General features: G+C 40.4%; 1 long non-coding RNA gene across 3 annotated transcripts; it reads right to left on the bottom strand.

Moving 5' to 3' along the window:
• Window positions 1-9,045: 9,045 nt before the first annotated feature.
• LOC115593917 (uncharacterized) lies at window positions 9,046-17,592 on the bottom strand. 3 transcript variants are annotated; one of them, XR_003986377.1, is made up of 5 exons: window positions 17,483-17,592; window positions 17,196-17,314; window positions 17,014-17,115; window positions 16,766-16,867; window positions 9,046-9,239 (listed from the first exon to the last, which is right to left on the bottom strand). It is a non-coding gene; the product is annotated as an uncharacterized LOC115593917 (long non-coding RNA). The 3 variants fall into 3 exon arrangements; XR_003986378.1 differs by having other exon boundaries at window positions 17,456-17,497; XR_003986379.1 differs by lacking the exon at window positions 9,046-9,239 and adding an exon at window positions 16,435-16,623.
• Window positions 17,593-19,974: the final 2,382 nt, after the last annotated feature.

Genomic DNA, 19,974 nt, shown 5'->3' with positions numbered 1-19,974 from the left:
GTAATGCATTGACCTGAATGAATAGATATTACATGGAAAAAGTGCAATACCTTGTCGAAGTTGTCAACTCCCCCCTTGTTCCTGTTAAAGTCGAGGATGATCTGGGGCTTTTTGTCCTCCATGGCGCTAACTGCAGTGTCCCGATGCAGAGTGCTCATGAGAGGCCCATTCTTCCTCTTTTTGGGGCATTAGGAGACAAGAGCATGTGTGTCACCTGGCTTGTTCTTCCTCACAGTTCCCACCATGGCCAGCTTCCTCCTCAGCAGCTCCTGGCCAAGGCCATAGGATGTGAAAAAGTTATCACATGTGATGGTGTGACCCCGAAGACCCTCTGTCACCTCGAGAACCACACGCCGGCCCTGATTTTTTTCTGGCTGGCCATCCACAGGTTTGCCTGTGTACATTTGCATGTTCCAGGTGTAGCTGGTCTGGGCATCGCAGGCTACCAAGATTTTTAGGCCGTACTTGCCAGGTTTGCTTGGTATGTATTGTTTGAACCCACATCGACCCCTGAATGGGACCAGGCGCTCGTCAACTGTTACATCAGTGCCGGGATTAAACATGAGCAGCAGACGAGACACCGATTGATCCCACACCTGTCGTATGGCAGCAAGTTTGTCTCTGGCACGGCGTGCCTGTCTGGTGTCGCGATCATCAAAACGAATAACTCTGGATATTATGTGAAATTTTTTCAGTGATATGGTGGCACGAAAAATTGCCCTCCCAGACTCAGCATGCCACAGGCTGGACGTAGCCTCCTTACTTGAACAGTACACACCAGCAAGGATCAAAAGACCCAGGTAGCCCTGCAGATCTGTTTGATCCATTTTTTTCCATTTGTCCTCAAACACACGATGCCCCGCCTTGTTGGTCATTTTTAGCACTATTTTTTGAATTTCATCTGACATGAACAACTCAAATGTTGACCTTATGCTATCAGCGCGGGACACTGCATACCTTGTTGGCCCTCGGGGGCTCCTCTCCTTCTCTGCACCCAACATACGTCGTCGGTCACATGGAGGAATGGAGGACCACATAATATTTCCATCTTTGGATATGAAAAGGTTTTCAACTTCTGGAGGCTCCTCTTCATCATTGGATTCCTCCTCATCAGTTGGAACAAAATCCTCTTCATTTTATGTGAAGTTGTCTTCCTCTGAGACTTCCTCCTCTTCTTCTGCAACTTCTTCTTCATTTCCCTCCACCTCCTCAGTGCTAAAATTTTGATCAAGAACCTGGGCTCTCGTGTAATTCCTGATCATTTTGCTGTCTCAGAGTGAAATGGAAAATGTCCGACCAAGGATGGTGTGAACTCAGTTTTTTTGTTTATTGATATCTTGTCCCCAATTGGAGGAAGGCATATCAAAGCTCAATGCACAATGTGTGTGTGTGTGTGTGTGTGTATGTGCGTGTGTGTGGCCCAATGTAGGTAGATCAGAAGTTGTTGTCAAATCAAGTTTACAGATCTGTTGCTTTGAAGTGTGTGTGTGATAAAATTAGTTTACACATCTGTGGCTTAGAGATCATCAGAGGTCAGCGTGTGTGTGTGTGTGTGTGTGTCAGAGGTCAGTGTGTGTGTGTGTGTATGTTAATTGTGCTGGAAAGTCCACTAGTGTGAACCATTGCACCACTATATGTGGCCGTGTCAAATTGACCCGGGAAGACCACAGGTGCTATACATTTTGATAAAACACACATAATAAAAACAAAATAGTCATAATTAATTGGACTTGCAAAAAGCATAGTCAGGATTCATCGATGTAATTTTCAGGCAATTATATATATATAATTCCTTTTATGCTGTGCTGATCAGAGCACTTGTATCTTTTATCCCTTTTTTACTGTTTTAATCGCTCACGTTTTTAGCCTCTATGCTTTTATGTTTTAGTCTCTTGTGTGTTTTAGCCTATATGCTTTTTGCTTTATTTTACTGTTTTACTGTTGTGGTGTCTGGATGGCAACACATTCTGATTTTTTAATTTACTTAGTGTAGGTAAAATGATGATTAATTGTTTCTCCCCATGTGAGGTAAAGAATGCAGACAGAGGGAGGCTTACAGCTCCAGGGGTCCTGAAGTAGTTTTTCAACTGGTGAGGGCCAAAGGTGGGCAGGCCATCATAAAGAACTAAAACCTGAGATTGGGCCCCCGGCAAATGGTGGGAGATGCCCAAACGTTCATGTTCCCCTTGAGGGATGACAAACTCATTTGGGTCATTTTGGGGACAAGACCTATTTGACCGCAGCCAGGTCAAACGAGCTACGGGAGAAGAGTAGAGAAACAGGTCAACTCCTCTTTTAGGCTATTGGATAATATGCCAAAATGGCCAATTAGAAGAAGTGGGCGTCTACTGTGAAAAAGGGCTCTAAAGGCCGGTGCAGGGGAAGAAACGGGGGTGGCACTTGGAAAAACCTCCTAAGAAGCAAAGGCTGAGGTTTTTGGGGAGCAGAGGGCAGAGCATTTTTTGGCAGTGTTTTGTCCACAGATTTGATAATATCAGAACGCGGCCGCTTCTGATCAGGACTCAAGGCGCTGGATTTTGTTTCAATAAAGATTGCTTCTTTATTCCACCCGCCTTGAGTCCGCAGACTCCTTTTATGATCAAACTACACGCCGACACCTTAAAGAGGGGAAGCCCAGAAACCACACTGTTTAAGTCTGTCAGTTTTTAATCTCCAGTGTTTCCTCATGGGGGCCTGCCAGACTGGGAGTTGTCTCTGGTCTGGCCGCTGGGGGTGCTGTCCCATGGACGGTTGCAGCCCATGTGGCTGTAGGGCTCTGCACCTTGGTGTGGGGCCTCCTGTCTGCCCGGGTTGGGGTGGTCTCTGTGGCGGCGCTCCCTGTGGACTTGGACCGTGATCTCTCTCAGTGTGGTTGGCCCCCCAAACGTAGCTTCCTCCGCACCTCAGGTCTTGCTGCCCAGCCATGTCTCTTTTAATTTTCTTCTCTTGATTTTATTTGCTGTTTCCTTTTTTCTGTTGTTGTTTTTAATCTCTGCACTCAAAAAAATAATCAAGCCTAAAACGTTGACTTTATGTATTTTAATTACATGTAAATTTTCAATCTAATTTTATTACATAAGTTCAGTGTAAAGTGTTGCATTAAATGCAGTGTTTTTATATCACATTGAGTTAATGTGAATGAATTTAATACCTTGGTGAGATTTGATTAAATTAAATTAATGCAAACTTACACATAAACCTTATGTGTTTATTCAGTTACCGTTAAGGGGAACTCATACATAAAAGTGATGTATTCCATTCCATTGGTTATTCTACACATACACGCATAGTTCTGAAAACTGCATCACAAACAATTAAATGCGACCGTGGCTCAGGTAATAGAGCGGGTCGGCCCATGTTTAGAGGGTCTGCGGTTCGATCCCCGCCCGGCCAACTGCATCATGGTCGTAACTGCATGAAAAGTGGGATTTTCGTCCGTGAACGCCCAGGATTCTCCCGAACGGCTCTAATTAGCATATAAATAGTGCTGTATATGTATATATTTAGTTGTATATATATATATATATATATATGGGCGCAAATTCCTTGTTGATGCCAGAGGTCAGAGGAGAATGGCCAGACTGGTTCGAGCTGATAGAAAGGCAACAGTAACTCAAATAACCACTCGTTACAACCGAGGTATGCAGAAGAGCATCTCTGAACGCACAACACGTCGAACCTTGAGGCGGATGGGCTACAGCAGAAGAAGACCACACCGGGTGCCACTCCTGTCAGCTAAGAACAGGAAACTGAGGCTACAATTCGCACAGGCTCACCAAAATTGGACAATAGAAGATTGGAAAAACGTTGCCTGGTCTGATGAGTCTCGATTTTTGCTGCGACATTCGGATGGTAGGGTCAGAATTTGGCGTCAACAACATGAAAGCATGGATCCATCCTGCCTTGTATCAACGGTTCAGGCTGGTGGTGGTGGTGTAATGGTGTGGGGGATATTTTCTTGGCACACTTTGGGCCCATTAGTACCAATTGAGCATCGTGTCAACGCCACAGCCTACCTGAGTATTGTTGCTGACCATGTCCATCCCTTTACGACCACAGTGTACCCATCTTCTGATGGCTACTTCCAGCAGGATAACGCGCCATGTCATAAAGCGCGAATCATCTCAGACTTGTTTCTTGAACATGACAATGAGTTCACTGTACTCAAATGGCCTCCACAGTCACCAGATCTCAATCCAATAGAGTACCTTTGGGATGTGGTGGAACGGGAGATTCGCATCATGGATGTGCAGCCGACAAATCTGCAGCAACTGCGTGATGCTATCATGTCAATATGGACCAAACTCTCTGAGGAATGTTTCCAGTACCTTGTTGAATCTATGCCACGAAGGATTAAAGCAGTTCTGAAGGCAAAAGGGGGTCCAACCCGGTACTAGCAAGGTGTACCTAATAAAGTGGCCAGTGAGTGTATATATATATATATATATATATATATATATATATATATATATAAACAACTAAATATATATATACATATATATATATACATATATATACATACATATATATACATACATATATATATATATATATATATATATACATACATATATATATACACACACATATATATATATATATATATATATGCTTGTTTAAAATTATGTAAATAAATATATATAAAAATTTCATTGTATTGGATAAAACAACTACTTTTAAACAAGCATATATATCTCATCAAACGTGAATGAATTTATTGAGGAAAGGAAAATTTGCCGGGAAGGTGCTATTCATTCAAAGACAGAGCTTTATTAGCACAAACACACAACTATGTACAAAGCATCGGAGCTGTGGGTAACTGCCGGCCTCCTGTATGAATTCGGTCCGTTTTGCAGACGTCTGTGGTGCGTCGCTCTGTACTTCGGAATCGCCTCTAATCTCGACTTCAGCGCGGCACAAAGCTCGGTGAGCTCCTGGCTCCATCCAGACACCCTGCGGTCTTCCTCCTCAGACATCAGGTCCATGGTGGCGCACTTGCAATGGTCCACCTCATCCTCATCTAGCGCACGGTCTGGCTTCCAGCAGCTGTAAAAATAATCAATAAAGACAATCAGTACTGTGCGATGCACTGCATATGGACACATCACATCTTTTAATGCACCTGAAAAATAGTCACATTGACCAAAAACGGATCTAATCTAATAAATCTTACCCTCTTTGACTCCGAGCTGAACTCCTCACAGCTTCCGCCTGCGATGCAAGATCTGGTTGTTTGTACCTGAAGCTCCTGCGTACCGTCTCTGAATGTCTTACAGGCAGCTGGAAAACAATTAAAAAAGAAAGGTATAACGGCCTCGTTGTGATGCGAGGTTAGTCTGTGAGAACAAAATGCTCGCAGCAGCGAAGCGCCTCCGTCGGCGACACTCTCTGTGGCGACCCGGCAAAGCTCCTCCCATCAGCGCAGGCCTCCTCTCGACAATGGCCGGGCCGCTAGCTTAGCTCCTACTAGCCTAGCCTAGCTCCTGCTAACTAGCTTAGCCCTACTTGCTTCGTGTCCAATAAAACACTTCGACTGCGATGGAGAGTCCAACTCACACACTCACAGCACGTCGTCCGACAACAGCTCACAGTCCGTTAGTGGTAAAACACGACACTGACGGCACACACAGTCCACTCGCTGCTCGACGCCATTAACTCTCCGCTCCTTCTTCCTCGTCACTTACGCTCCGGTCAACCCGGAAGTCTAAAAACTCTTACAGGTCATGAACTCTCACACGTAATAAGAAACAGAAACAGAAATTATTTATACATTTTAATATCTTATTTATCTCAAAATATTTCATGCAAATTTGAACTTATTAACAACTGGCGTTTTATCTTTAACTTGTTCCCAGGAGAGAGAGAAAAAACTAAATGTGTGTATCCTTTTTACACAACATTGGCCGTTGCTAATGACATACACAGTAATTAATCTAGTATACTTTCATTAAATAAATCAATTCAAGCAAAAATGTAGTCTATAATTAGGCTATACTGAGCCTCATCTATTTATACCAGAGATTTTCTTAAAATTAAGTTAATACCTTTTGGAAAAAGGTCACCTGGGGTAAAACTCCCCCTGCTACCCTGATTTGCATTTGTATAGCTCATAGCATTTTCATTTACATGTTAAAGCATCCCCTAGAATCAGGGGGAGGGGGGTCATGGGGGGACAACTGCCAAGCAAGGCCCACGTCAATTTCCAACAATTCACGGCAGTTTTCGGTGTTGCCTGAAAATTGCCGCGTGCAGTCGTAAACCTGAACTTCCACGACAATCTACAGTGCCGCACAGTGACGAAAATCCCACTTTTCAAGCAGTGTGTTGTGTACTTCACCCCCCTTGCCTCGTGTGAATGTGTATGACTGCTGTATGTCTGAGGTGGTGGTCGGAGGCGCCTAATGGCAGCCATGCTTCCGTCAGTCTGCCCCAGGGCCCAAGTACTAGCTGTGGCTACTATCGTAGTTTACCACCACTAGTATGACTGTGGGTAAATGAATGGAACCTGGAACCCTGTCAGGTGCTTTGGGTGTCTTGAAAAGTGCCATACAAATCCAATCCATTATTAGTAAGTCCCAAATTATGAACACTTTAAATGCAATTGTTCCATTAACAATTCCAACAGGGTGCACACATCCCAAAAAAACCTGTTGGATCAAAAAATAAATAAAAAGGTAATGTGAATTTGAGTTTTTGCAGATAGCTTAGCTTGAGTGTGTAAATCAGGCTGAAAAGCATGGCACATCCAAAAGAGACACTTTGCAGATTGCGTAGCAGTTCCACACCCTCGATGACTATTCCAACATCCTCTGGCTTGTCCACTGCATCAGCACCATCTTTGCTAATCACATAAAGCCCCATGGTGGTCTGTGCAATCCCTCTCTCAGCTTCCTCATGATTGGCATTCTAGTGGTGAAAAACATATTTACCAGTTTGAAATTTAAAACATTACAAGTTAATTACTGAAAGCTCACAGTAAAATGCCATTACTAACCAAGTACTCTTTATTGACAGTGTCGCTGTCTTCATTGGGGTAGACACACAGACCTCTAGAATGCAGTCAATGTCCTCACTCTGCAAAGAAGGCATAATATAACAAGTCTCCACTTTTCAAAACATTTTCCAGGACATTGTTCATAGCCCTCTTATTTTCACCCCTGTAGTTACTTTATTGACACTTCACTAAAGATTGCCCCATACAAGACGTGAGCTACTTTGTTGATTTGGCCTTATGATGTTGTACCTGGAAGTAATGGAAATATATTACAAGGTTCGTTTCCAACCAGGATGAGAAACAGGGATGTGTGTGTGATTGTGTAACTGTCTTAATATGATCTTAAGTTAACATTAAGTTTTTACATTTACTATATTAAATGAATTCTAACGTTGTCATAGTCTGGACGTAGTTTGGCTTGCCTGCTGTAGAACAAGCCAGCGAGTGAAGTACATTTACTCTAGTATTGTACTTAAATACAAATTTGAGGTACTTGTACATATTTATATACTTATTGTCTGCTACTTTATACTTCTACTCAACTATATCTTAGTAGGAAGTATTGCTTTAGTTCAAGTTACTTTGCAGATTAACAACACAAAATATGATTAATAAATATATTGTGATATATTATATCAATAAGACTTTATTAGTCCCCAGGAGTAAATTCACAAGCTACCCAGCAGTGTATTAAAGTAAAGTATATATATATATATATATATATATATATATGTGTATGTATGTATATATATATATATATATATATACACATTTCTAATTAGCTCCACATTTACCAGCTGCAACATTTAAGCGATGATCACATTAATACATCAGTACATGCACTGCTATAAGTCCCCGCGGGTAACGTTACCCTGCTAACGTTAGTACCAACTGCAGAGCCCGAGCAGCAGGTGCCAACAAACGACTAAGATGTATAAGGTGCATCGGCCTATATTGGCATATGATGCAGCCTGAGCGGCAGCAGCCATTAGCCTGACATTAACAGTACCGCAGAGTACCACAAACAATGTTTTTTTGCTGTGTTGCTATCTAATGCAAATGTAGCTACTGGCGCATTTCACAACTAGCATGACTAACGTTATGTTCACCAGTGTCGAAGCAGTGCTGCTAGCTTCGTCTTCATCGCATTTAAATTAAGCATACTTCATAAATAACATTACTTACCTCCTAGCTTTCACTCCACATTTGTCCCGCTCAGACCCGCTGAATGTGTTCTGGTCCTGCTCAGTATGCCAAGTCCGGGGTCAGGGTTCAGACTCAGAGTAGCCTTCACATCGGTTGACTACTGTGACGAAATGACGTTTCCTTTTACTCTCGCACATGCGCATAGCTGCCTTTTGGGATCGAGTCCATACATCCGTGATCAAGTCAAATAAGGTTTACTCAATTTGTTAACATTCAGTTTAAACTAACTATTTTTACTTTATGTTTATTTGTTTGAATATATAAACTTTACATTTTCAGATTTCAGTTACATTTTAATTAAACGTATTGCTTTATGTTTATTGGGGGCAAGAATCATTTTTTTGAGTGTGTAAGGCACTTTGAGCTACTTTTCTGTGTGAAAAGCGCCATACAAATAAAGATTGATTTGATTCAAATCAAAGTCATTTAGTGCAATATAATTTCAGTAACATGTGACAAAACATGCCCGCATGGGACCAAAATCCGTTCCTCACTGGTTTGAACAATGAGTTTTAAGTCAGGAATAGTTGTAGAATTGGACAACAGCTTGAGAAGGTTTGTATGAATAAGTGTACTGTATTTACTTGATATTTACTAAGATATTTAGTGTAATAAGCAAAGTAACGTGTTACAGAAAATACATTTTTACACTTTTTACCAGCATGTGATCAAATTATAGTGAGTCTTTTTAAGTTAATTTCTGGAATAATTTCTTTTTGAAAACCAAACTGTTCGTGACAAAAATAAATAACATTCATATTTTATTTGATACTTGTACTGAATATCCCGCAGAATACAGCAATGTCTGTCAGAAATGTAAAAAAACATTGAGCCAAGACAGTATGTTAGAGTAGATGGACTTTATTTGTATTGATACTTATTTTACATTCAGCTCATGATTTCAAATTGGCAAAAATGACCCTTTCATGAGTTAAACATTTGCTTAAACATATTCATACTACTGCTACTGAGACAACAACAAATACTACTTCTACTACTACTATTCTCCAGAGTTCTCCATCTGTTGAGGGGAAATTTCCTTAAAGGGAGAAAGACAAAGAGAATCAAATATAAAGATTGATGAGAGAAATCAGACGATATCATTTTGCGACGATGCATTCACAGGAAAAAACAACAGACAATCTTTAAATGTGTCTAATGTGACAAGTAACTCTTCTTACCTCAGCTGATGTTTATCTTGTTGCCTGCACCAATGGATCCTGAGTTTTGATCAACACTGACCCCAGAGACGTTTCCAATACTGGCATCATCTCCCAGTCCCCCTTATGAAATATGGGATTGAGGAAAGGAGTAAAATGTTAAGCACAGAAACTCAGATTGTTGGCATAAAGATGCTCTCGTCTGAATATCAGTAATGAATCTAAATAAAGGGCTCATACCGACCCAGCAACATGAGGAATCACTCACCTTTGATGTCATACTGCTTTTCTGCTCCGATTTTGCAATCATTTGCTCCGCAGATTTTGACATCAGTGATGTTGCCCACAGAAAGATTTTTTCCGACACCACCTGTAAGTGTAGTCGTTAGAGAGATTTAATGAAACTATCAAGTTAACCTGATAGAAAAATATAATCATACCAGCATTTACCATGTACGTGACAGGGTTTGTGTGGACCAGGTTTGCCTGTGTTATTGCAACCATGAACTTCCTTGCAGTTACAAATTTGTGACATTGTTGCAGCTGAAGTCTGGACAGGCAGAGAGTCACTGAGAGGAAAGCAAAACAGTCACTCAAGACAAAATGAAGTACATCTGTTCCAGTGGTGGTTCTAGACAAGTTTTAATAGGGGGGCCAGGTTGGGACCAGCTTTTTTGTTGGGGGGCTCATTCAACCCAGGAAAAAAAGACAAATCCCTCATTCAGACGCGGGATGAATAGGACTTAAAACAGTGTTTACAATTTCAACATTTTTGATTGGGTAGTAAACTGCTGAGACACTTTGTTTCTGCCTTTCCCTTCAAAATCGAAAATAATTTCAAGGAAATCTGCCATTGTATTATTCATGCAGACTCCCTGTTGGGGGGGCCACAGGGGGGTCCAGACTCAGAGTTACGGGGGCACTGGCCCCTGTTGCCCCCCCCCCCAGAACCGCCCCTGATCTGTTCTTGTCTAGTAGCTTAGCTTCGATATAAAATGCACAAATAAAAATGAGATAGAAAGATGCATTTTGCTGTATTTTAAAGAAAGCAGTTTACAGAGATGTGATGATGTCTCAGGCTTACCACAGGATTCAGTTGTTTGTCGTGAGCTGTCAGGTGAGCTTGTTGAATTTGGAAGAGACGACTCAGCTTTTATAAGTGCTCTTGACATGTGGGTTGATGGTTTTTAGGAGGAGGAACTTTCTAAATATGGTTAACAGGTTTTATTGTTTCCTTCACTTCAGTTCCACAGAAGTAAAAAAGAATGTGGAGATTGTGTAACAAATTATCAAAATCAAGAATTTCAGTTGATGTCACAAGACAGCAGTTACAACAGGCTGCCACTTGTTCAGTGTCCTCACAAACTGTCAAAAACTAAAACTTCCAGGGAAGCTCTGCTGCGTACTCCAGAATATTTACATGACTGCAGATTGTCATTATAACCAACTCAACAGGGTAATGCTCACCTTTGAAAGGTGTGTGGTCCTTTGGAGGAATCCCCGTTTCTACCATGTCAGATAGAGGAGCAGACAGCATGTATGACATCGTGTGGGTAAGTGGTTTGCTAATGTCACGATGTGAACAGTGTGCCCCATGCTAACGGTGACGTTAGTACAGGCAGACATACAATAAGGACAACAAACTAGGTTTGGGGAGGTTTCTATTTTAGCCGGTCCAGTCTGGTGTATAAACGTCAACTTATTTGATTTTGTTCCAATTGACTGAACCAGCATTTGTCAGATGTGATGTTAGGTGGGAAGAGCTAGTAGCATGTGGCTAGTTAGCAGGAGTCCAAGGATAGCTGATAGCTCAGCTCAACAGGTGGTGCGGTGCTTATGACTTTTCACGATGGCCTTGAATTAAGGCTAGGGCAATGCATCAATGTCATCAATTACGCAGATGTATCTATTGGCATAATGCACATTGACACGTCACAAGCAAGTAAATCAAGCTTTATGTGACCTGTAGTTTCCCTGATAAAAACACACCACCCTGTTCGGTTGATGCAGTCCCTCTTGAACAGCCGACTGCTGCTCTTCTTGGGTTACAGGCCGACTTTCCTCCAGAGCCGCTCTTCACTGCCAGACTGATGGAAAGGTTGGATATCCAAAGGGCCGCCGACCCTCCGGGTGCTGCTCTGTGGCAAATGCTGCCTTGATGAAACAAAGACTAGTAGTGATGTGTCACTGCTGCATCTGTTCTCCAGTTTCTCTCTGCTGGAGTCTCATTTTATGTTATAAATTGTTGTTAAACCTTTGAATAAGACATCTCATTGAAAGCCATTCATCTGAAAAATCAGTACTGTGCTGTGTCAGGTATCCTGTACAGGTGATCATGTGTGTGATGAAAAAGGAGGTCACAAACAGGTATTGACTCAGCTCTACCCTCATTTCCACCGAATCCAAAAGGGTGTGAGAGTATTTTATGAACAGAGTTGCATCAGAACATTTCCAATAGCAAAGCCAGAAGGTGAAGATGACAGAGAGCAGCCACAACAGGTTTGTCACCCAGAGGTAACAAGTGAACTAAGAACTGGAGAGAAAATAAATGCTGGAAGGCTTTAAAAGATCATTTTCAAAAAAGAATGCAGCAGTTTTCCGAGGATTGCCTTAATGTTAACATTTGTGGAGCTGAGAACAATTAGCCAATAAGCCATTAGTCAGGTTTCATTTAGGTTTTTTTGTGGGTTTATTACAGTTTTTATTGATTGCTTTGACCTGTTTAAACAAACTGGAATCCACTTGGTTTTCATCATCACTGTCTCAGCAGAGCACAAGACACCTCTTGCAAATGTGTTAACCCTTTCTCATTGAATTGACACATTTTCCCCACCCTTTTGCAGAACAGTTAACACGGATGTCATTCAAACAGTCCAAACTCCATTGTTTTAGCTATGGTAACCAAACAGAAACCATCTGTTCCTAACTATTAGAAACTACCTACATCAGTGTGAAATCACTAAAGCACCTGTATGACACTCCTAAACACAAATCTTCAATGAGCAATCAGTCTACAGGCCTTAAAAAGTGCAGCGGCTGTGTTGTTCTTTGCCAACATGGATTGAAGAGGTCTAAGGCAGATGAGAGTGAGAAATAGGTGCAGAGGAATGTCAAGGTTGGATGGCATGCAAGAAGATTTTTCCCTTGGTTCATTGCAAGAGAGGATAATGAATGTGATGTGGATGAGGCCATGTGGCCCCATAGTCAAAACAGAAGAGACTGAGTATCAATAGTGGCTATTTCTTATACTCTACAGTGATAGATTGTTATACTTTACTGTAATATTTTATATCTTTATCTTCTTTTCTATGTTTTAAAACAGGTCAGTTGTTCAGGAAAATGCTTGCTGTGAAGCTGCAGAAATGTTTTGTGAACTATGAGACTACCAGCTTTCTTATTTTCTTATACTCTAATAGATTCTATTTTGGTTTCCATGTATTTTGTGTAATATTTACGGTATTTCAGTTTTCAGCCACAGTTCGAAAAAAAAGAATCAATGGAATCAAAAAATGCATCAAAGAATTTCTGATTATGGATTCAATTATTTTCAAGAAGGCAAATTTGACAACAAATGGCATGAAAGCTACGTAGAGTAATGGGTCACAATGACAAGCAATGGTGCACCGATTCGCACTGAGTGCTGTATTTTGTATTTTGTTGTCCACTGTGTAATGGTTGATTGGAAGAGCGCATACACTTGTTTGCAAGTTGTGTTGATTGAAGGCAAAATTAGCTTTTGTGACATATTTTAAATGTTTTGGCACGGTTAGAGCCTTTTGCAAACAAAATGAGTCATTTTGACCATGAGTGCCACTGTTTCAGCCTGTGTGTTAACTGTTTTGAAAATGTGGAGTTTGAGTTGACTGCATCAAAGCAATCAATAAAAACTGTAATAGGACAGCTGCCGAGATGACAGAGAACAGGGTGACAGAGAAGGCAGTGACACGCAGCAAAGGGCCCCAGGCTGGAACTCGAACTCGGGGCTGCTGCAGCGAGGACAAAGCCTCTCTACATGGAACCCCCTCACCAAATGAGCTTATCGGCACCAGCAAACACGTTTAACATTCAGTACCACTCTGCTTTTAACTGTGTCTTTCCTTGTTCAGCCTTTTCATGTTTCAACCTCACTTATTGTATTTTAAAGTGTTACAGTTTTTATTGATTGCTTTGAAGCAGCAGTCAATGTAAACTCCACATTTTCAAAACAGTTAACACACAGGCTGAAACAGTGGCACTCATGTTTATGACTCATTTTGTTTGCAAAAGGCTCTCACCATGCCCAAACATTTAAAATATGCAAAAAAGCTAATTTTGCCTTCAAATAACACAACTTGCAAACAAGTGTATGAGCTCTTCCAATCAACCATTACACAGTGGACAACAAAATACAAAATACAGCACTCAGTTTGAATCGGTGCACCATTGCTTATCATTGTGGCCCATTACTCTACGTAACTTTCATGCCAGTGCCATTTGTTGTCAAATTTGCCTTCTTGCAAAGAATTGAATCCAGAATCAGAAATTCTTTGATGAATTTTTTGATTCCATTGATTCTTTTTTCGAACTGTGGCTGAAACCTGAAATACTGTAAATATTACACAAATTACATGGAAACCAAAATAAAATCTATCAGAGTATAAGAAAATAAGAAAGCTGGTAGTCTCATAGTTCACAAAACATTTCTGCAGCTTCACAGCAAGCATTTTCCTGAACAACTGACCTGTTTTAAAACATAGAAAAGAAGATAAAGATATAAAATAGTACAGTAAAGTATGACAATCTATTACTGAAGAGTATAAGAAATAGCCACTATTGATACTCAGGCTCTTCTGTCTTGACGATGGGGCCACATGGCTTCATCCACATCACATTCATTATCCTCTCTTGCAATGAACCAAGGGAAAAATCTTCTTGCATGCCATCCAACCTTGACATTCCTCTGCACCTATTTCTCACTCTCATCTGCCTTAGACCTCTTCAATCCATGTTGGCAAAGAACAACACAGCCGCTGCACTTTTTAAGGCCTGCAGACTGATTGCTCATTGAAGATTTGTGTGTAGGAGTGTCATACAGGTGCTTTAGTGATTTCATACTGATGTAGGTAGTTTCTAATAGTTAGGAACAGATGGTTTCTGTTTGGTTACCATAGCTAAAACAATGGAGTTTGGACTGTTTGAATGACATCCGTGTTAACTGTTCTGCAAAAGGGTGGGGAAAATGTGTCAATTCAATGAGAAAGGGTTAACACATTTGCAAGAGGTGTCTTGTGTTCTGCTGAGACAGTGATGATGAAAACCGAGTGGATCCCACTTTGTTTAAGCAGGTCAAAGCAATCAAGAAAAACTGTAATTTGAAGTATGCACAAAAGTATAATGCACAGTTCAAGTACAATGCTTGCAGAATGATGCAGTTTACTTCTGTGAGGGATGTTGTTAATTTAAAGAGGATTTGTGGTGGATGTGTGGGATCATTTAGAGGGTTTTTCATCATTTAGAGGGTTTTTCATCATTTAGAGCGTTTTTCTGTGTTGCAGGTTTTGTTTTGTTGATTTATTATTAATGTTGTTTAATTTAGTTTACTTTTATTTACTTGTAAAGCTTTGTGGTTACATTACCTTTTCAGTTTCTCACAAAACTAAAGTGACTTATTATTATAACACATTTTTGCTCTCAATCCAGCCTACTGTCATTCTGTGACCTCTTCATGATTTGATTTTGAACTGTTGTAATAATGTCCCCCTGGAGCCAAGCTGGCCCAGACAAACCAGCTTATAGACTGGTGACCAGACTGCTTTGTGAGGTTGTGTAAGAGGGATGATAGTTTGATGTATTAAGGTAGTAACTACGTACAGAAAGTAAGAACACAGAACTTAAAAGCAAGAAGCTGCCTCGCCTGTGCACTCAAATGAAGAATAGAGAGAAGAAGCACAGGACAGCACATGATGTTGAGAGAGGAAGACGAATGGATGGAGGAAGTATAAAGCGCAGTGTTGAGTTTATGTCTGCAGCGGAGTTCACCAGGATGCTGGCTGCTGACTGTATTTGCTCTGTTCAGCTCTGGACTGAATGCAACTTTTTTCTGTCTGTCACTTATCTCAGCAGCTAATGGCATCTGAAGTAAACTGTGTGTGTGTTTGTGTGTAGTTTTTTTCTTTTCTACTGTTTGTCTCCTATGCAGCCCAAGGGAGTTTAAATTTAACGTTTTCAAGCGGTGATAAAGTGACAAATGAATTAACCTTGTATTTCAGAAACAGCCAAATAATACAATATATTGCCCTTTTTTATATATCATAGATCCTCGAGGTCAGTGGTGCCCACATTCTTCCCAGTAGAGGGCCAAAATTAAATCTCGGGGGAGGGTTGTTGGCCAAAATGTTAATTTTGCAGTACATTAAGTTAAATATGGGTATATATAGCATACATGTGCAAAATAAACACTATTACAAAGTAATTTTGAAATTGAATGACACTGTTTATTGTGCTTCACATTTATGTTCATAAAATTACTGAACATCCATATGGCTTCTTTAGATTAGAAAATTGACTGAAGCACTATGAAATATTTGAAGACAGACATGCAACATTACTAGGCCTTGGGAATATATCTTCAAATCAAAGACATTTACTGCAATATAGTAACATGTGACAAAACATGCCCCCATGGGACCAAAATCCATTCTTCACTGGTTTGAACAATAATTTTTAAATCAGGAATAGGTGTAGAATTGGACAGCAGCTTGAGAAGGTTTGTATAAATAAGTGTACTGTATTTACTTTAAGATATTTAGTGTGATAAGCAAAGTAACATGTTACAAAAAATACATTTTTACACTTTTTTGTAGAAATTGCATAATAAGCTAAAGATTACCAGCGCATGATCAAGTTATAGTGAGTCTTTTTAAGTTAATTTCTGGAATAATTTCTTTTTGAAAACCAAACTGTTGATTTCTTGACAAAAATAAAGAATATTTGTATTTTATTTGATACGTGTACTTAATATCCCTCAGAATACAGCAATGTCAGTCACAAGTAAAAAAAAAAACAAAAAACATTGAGCCAAGACAGTATGTTAGCGTAGATGGACTTTATTTTTATTGATACTTATTTTACATTCAGCTCATGAAAGAGTCATTTTTGCCAATTTGAAATCATGAGTTAAACATTTGCTAAAACATATTCATACTACTGCTACTGAGACAACAACAAATACTACTTCTACTACTACTATTCTCCAGAGTTGTCCATCTGTTGAGGAGAAATTTCCTAAAATGGAGAAAGACAAAGAGAATCAAATATAAAGATTGATGAGAGGAATCAGACGATATCATTTTGCGACGATGCATTCACAGGAAAAAACAACAGACAATCTTTAAATGTGTCTAATGTGACAAGTAACTCTTCTTACCTCAGTTCATGTTTATCTTGTTGCCGGCACCAATGGATCCTGAGTTTTGACCAACACTGACCGCAGAGACGTTTCCAATACTGGCACCATCTCCCAGTCCCCCTGATGAAATATGAGGATTGAGGAAAGGAGTAAAATGTTAAGCACAGAAACTCAGATTGTTGGCATAAAGATGCTCTTGTCTGAATATCAGTAATGAATCTAAATAAAGGGCTCATACCGACCCAGCAACATGAGGAATCACTCACCTTTGATGTCATACTGGTTTTCTGCTCCGATTTTGCCATCATTTGCTCCGCAGACGTTGACATCAGTGACGTTGCCCACAGAAAGATTTTTTCCGACACCACCTGTAAGTGTAGTCGTTAGAGAGATTTAATGAAACTATCAAGTTAACATGATAGAAATATATAATCACACCAGCATTTACCATGTGAGGGACAGGGTTTGTGTGGACCAGGTTTGCCTGTGTTATTGCAACCATGAACTTCCTTGCAGTTACAAATTTGCGACATTGTTGCAGCTGAAGTCTGGACAGGCAGAGAGTCACTGAGAGGAAAGCAAAACAGTCACTCAAGACAAAATGAAGTACATCTGTTCTTGTCTAGTAGCTTAGCTTCGATATAAAATGCACACATAAAAATGAGATAGAAAGATGCATTTTGTTGTATTTTAAAGAAAGCATTTTACAGAGATGTAATGATGTCTTCAGCTTACCACAGGATTCAGTTGTTTGTCGTGAGCTGTCAGGTGAGCTTGTTGAATTTGGAAGAGACGACTCAGCCTTTATAAGTGCTCTTGACATGCGTGTTGATGGTTTTTAGGGGGAGGAACTTTCTAAATATGGTTAACAGGTTTTATTGTTTACCTCACTTCAGTTCCACAGAGGTAAAAAAGAACGTGGAGATTGTGTAACAAATTATCAAAATCAAGAATTTCAGTTAATGTCACAAGACAGCAGTTACAACAGGCTGCCACTTGTTCAGTGTCCTCACAACCTGTCAAAAACTAAAACTTCCAGGGAAGCTCTGCTGCGTACTCCAGAAGTTTTACATGACTGCAGATTGTCATTATAACCAACTCAACAGGGTAATGCTCACCTTTGAAAGGTGTGTGGTCCTTTGGAGGAATCCCCGTTTCTACCATGTCAGATAGAGGGGCAGACAGCGTGAATGGCATCTTGTGGGCAAGTGGTTTGCTAATGTCACGATGTGAACAGTGTGCCCCATGCTAACGGTGACGTTAGTACAGGCAGGCATACAATGACAACAAACTAGGTTTGGGGAGGTTTCTATTTTAGCCGGTCCTGTCTGGTGTATAAACTTCAACTGTTTTGATTTTGTTCCAACCGACTGAACCAGCATTTGTCTGATGTGACGTCAGGTGGAAAGAGCTAGTAGCACGTGGCTAGTTAGCAGGAGTCCAAGGATAGCTGATAGCTCAGCTCAACAGGTGGTGTCATCAATTACGCAGATGTATCTATTGGCATAATGCACATTAACACGTCACAAGCAAGTAAATCAAGCTTTATGTGACCTGTAGTTTCCCCGATAAAAACACACCACCCTGTTCGGTTGATGCAGTCCCTCTTGAACAGCCGACTGCTGCTCTTCTTGGGTTACAGGCCGACTTTTCTCCAGAGCCGCTCTTCACTGCCAGACTGATGGAAAGGTTGGATATCCAAAGGGCCGCCGACCCTCCAGGTGCAGCTCTGTGGCAAATGCTGCCTTGATGAAACAAAGACTAGTAGTGATGTGTCACTGCTGCATCTGTTCTCCAGTTTCTCTCTGCTGGAGTCTCATTTCATGTATCAATTTGTTGTTAAACATTTAAATAAGACATCTCACTGAAACGCATTCATCTGAAAAATCAGTACTGTGCTGTGTCAGGTATCCTGTACAGGTGATCATGTGTGTGATGAATAAGGAGGTCACAAACAGGTATTGACTCAGCTCTACCCTCATTTCCACAGAATCCAAAAGGGTGTGAGAGTATTTCATGAACAGAGTTGCATCAGAACAGTTTCAGTATTAAAGCCAGAAGGTGAAGATGACAGAGAGCAGCCACAACAAGTTTGTCACCCAGAGGTAACAAGTGAGCTAAGAACTGGGGCCAAAATAAATGCTGGAAGGCTTTAAAAGATCATTTTCAAAAAGAATGCAGCAGTTTTCAGAGGATTGCTATAAAGGGATATTCCAGTGTAAGTTTAATCCATGGTCTAAATCACTGTGAAACTGTGTTAGACTCCCTCTAGAGAGATCAAGTTAGCAGACCGCTAAATTACAAAAACGACCGCACGGCAACAATATACTGCAGTAAATGGATCCAAATATAAACAGCCACCAAAAAGCCACAAATAATGCTCAGAACAGCACCAAACTTCAGCAACAGTACAATTTGTGGCTTTTTGGTGGCGGTTTATATTTGGATCCATTTACTGCAGTGTGTTGTTGTCGTGCGGTCGTTTCTGAGGTTGATAAAACTCCGTTAATTAGCGGTCTGCTAACTTGATCTCTCGAGAGGGAGTCTAACACAGTTTCACGGTGTGTTAGACCATGTATTAAACTTACACCGGAATATCCCTTTAATATTAACATTTGTGGAGCTGAGAACAATTAGCCAATAAGCCATTAGTCAGGTTTCATTTTAGGGTTTTCATCGTGTGTTTATTAAATAGGACAGCTGTCGAGATGACTCGCTACATGGAACCCCCCACCAAATGAGCTTATCAGCACGAGCAAACACGTTTAACATTCAGTACAACTCTGCTTTTAACTATGTCTCTCTTGGTCCAGCCTTTTCATGTTTCAGCCTCACTTACCATATTTTAAAGTGTTGATTTGGAGTATGCACAAAAGTATAATGCACAGTTCAAGTACAAAGCTTGCAGAATGATGCAGTTTACTTCTGTGAGGGATGTTGTTAATTTAAAGAGGATTTGTAGTGGATGTGTGGGATCATTTAGAGGGTTTTTCATCATTTAGAGGGTTTTTCTGTGTTGCAGGTTTTGTTTTGTTGATTTATTATTAATGTTGTTAAATTAAGTTTACTTTTACTTACTTGTAAAGCTTTGTGGTTACATTACCTTTTCAATTTCTCACCAAACTAAAGTGACTTATTATTATAACACATTTTTGCTCTCAATCCAGCCTACTGTCATTCTGTGAACTCTTCATGATTTTCTGATATTCTGTCTTGACGATGGGGCC

This window comes from Sparus aurata, chromosome 13 (assembly GCF_900880675.1).
Source record: "Sparus aurata chromosome 13, fSpaAur1.1, whole genome shotgun sequence".
Taxonomy (NCBI): domain Eukaryota; kingdom Metazoa; phylum Chordata; class Actinopteri; order Spariformes; family Sparidae; genus Sparus; species Sparus aurata.
The sequence above is the reverse complement of the archived record's forward strand: the minus strand, read 5'-3'. Positions and strand labels throughout refer to the sequence as shown.